Raw genomic sequence first — 2,384 nt, 5'->3', positions numbered from 1 at the left:
AATGTTTTAATCACAGTGTTTCCTCTTGCCTCCAGGCTGTAAATCTACAAATGGTAAAGCTTTAGGTCTAACTCTACCTAACACTGAGGTACAGATAATGCAATAATACTTTAAAACAGAGTTGTCTTTGATATCCTAACCACAACAGAACAATGCAAAACATGTGCCCTTTTTATTATATTACATATAGTTATATATTTTATATTTATATGTGCTGATTTCTTATTTCACACAGTGAAACTCAGTAGAATTAATTGATAATTTGACAAATAAATTGATAATTATTTATTCGAATAAAGAGAATTGGAATATAAATAATTAGGTTTAGAATACATACTAGAATATAAAAAGTATCAATGTAATGTCTTCACTATAAACTTGCTATACCTTCTAAGTGTTCTTGTTGTTCTGAATTCACATGGTTAAAAAAAATGTTTTCCTCTAATCTATAAGGGATTTTAATCTGCTGCTCTGTTTATTGTTTTAACTCACTGGTTCCAAAATATTTTTCTCCACATTTCTGAAGCATTCCTATTGATTATACCCAAATTTTTCTGATATGATGTATAAAAGATATTATTCTTCTGCAAGATGTATGGGTCCTAAGATCCTATGTCCCAGTTACCTGCATCATCAGATAACAGGGTCAAGACTTCTCAACTAGGCCCAGGCAACATGCCAACAGAAAGTAATTGAAGAGTCATGTCAATTTCTCATTTCCTATAATATTTCAGGGCCCCAATTCCTTGAGAAACAGGAATTAACAGTAAGCAATAGTGAAATGCAAGTCAACTTAAAATGATGGATGAGATCACAAAATCTAAGAGAAAGTACTGCAATTCAAACTTTCAATTTACAGATGACTAGCCCATATGAGTGAACAAAATCACAAAGTGTCACAAGATTATTTTTTTTAATTTTTTTATTGTAAAGATACTATACAGAGGGTTACAGTTACATGAGTGAGGTAATGAGTACACTTCCACTTCCTCTTGAACATTGTTACCCCCTCCATTGTTTTCCCCCTATCATCCCCTCCCTCCCTCCCTTCCCCAAGGTTCTTTTTTTTTTTTTTTTTGATTGTGATTAAGTGATTACTTAATTTCCGGAAATTCACAGTATTGTGGAATAATGATGCTCATTTAAAGTCACAAGTTCATTCTAACTTTCCTGGAGCAAATTGTCTACCACAGTCTGTAATATATAACGGTGCTCATATGTTATATACCATATATGTGATCAGCAGCATGGGGATATTTAGTAGTGGTTCAACCAGATGAGTGGGAGTTCTTTGTTTGTTAAGTCCTGTTAGTTTTGTCATATCACCTAACATTTTGGATTCATCATCCACTTATCAGGGAGACCATGTACTGTTTGTCTCTTCGTTCGTGGCTTACCTCGCTCACATTGATTCCTTCTAGCTCCATCCATTTCCCTGCAAATGCCATTATTTTGTCATTTCTAATGGCTGCATAATATTCCATTGTGTATAGATACCACAATTTTTGGATCCATTCATCTGTGGTGGGGCATCTAGGTTGTTTCCATGTCCTAGCTATTGTGAACAATGCTGCAATAAACATGGAGGTGCACGTGTCCTTGTATATTGGTTCCTGTTGTTCAGGGTAGATGCCTAGAAGTGGTATGACTGGGTCGTAAGGGAGGTCAATCTTTAGCTTTCTAAGGACCCTCCAGACTGCTTTCCAAAGTGGTTGTATGAGTGTACATTCCCACCAGCAGTGTAATAGCGTTCCTCATTCTCCACATCCCCTCCAGCATTTGTCGTTGGCTGATTTGTGGATGTGGGACATTCTGACTGGGGTAAGGTGGTATCTCAGGGTTGTCTTTATTTGCATTTCCTTCACCACCAGGGATGATGAACATTTCCTCATGTGTTTCTTTGCCATTTTTATTTCTTCATTTGAGAAGTCCCTCTTTAGTTCCCTTGCCCATTTAGTAATTGGTTTGTTGGGTTTGGGAAGGATTAGTTTATTGAGTTCCCTGTATATACAGGATGTTAACCCCTTGTCTGATATATTGCTGGTAAATATTTTTTCCCAATTAGTTGGTTGTCTTTCTAGCTTGGTTGCGATAGCTTTATCTGTGCAGAAGCTTTTTATTTTAAGGTAGTCCCATTTGTCGAGTCTCTCTCCAATTTGTTGTGACCCTGGGACTCTGTTCAGGAAGTTCCTTAGTGTGCCTATTAGTTCAAGTGTCTCTCCTACTCTGTCCTGCAGTAGTTTCAGAGATTCAGGTTTAATGTTAAGGTCTTTAATCCATTTTGAGTTGATGTTGGTGCATGGTGATAGGCTGGGGTCCACTTTTAGTTTTCTGCATGTGGCTGCCCAGTTTTCCCAGCACCAGCGGTTGAAGAGGCTGTGTTT

Source organism: Dipodomys merriami, unplaced genomic scaffold (genome assembly GCF_024711535.1).
Source record: "Dipodomys merriami isolate MVZ:Mamm:240054 unplaced genomic scaffold, mDipMer1.0.p SCAF_190, whole genome shotgun sequence".
Lineage (NCBI taxonomy): Eukaryota > Metazoa > Chordata > Mammalia > Rodentia > Heteromyidae > Dipodomys > Dipodomys merriami.
This window is presented reverse-complemented; position numbering follows the sequence as displayed.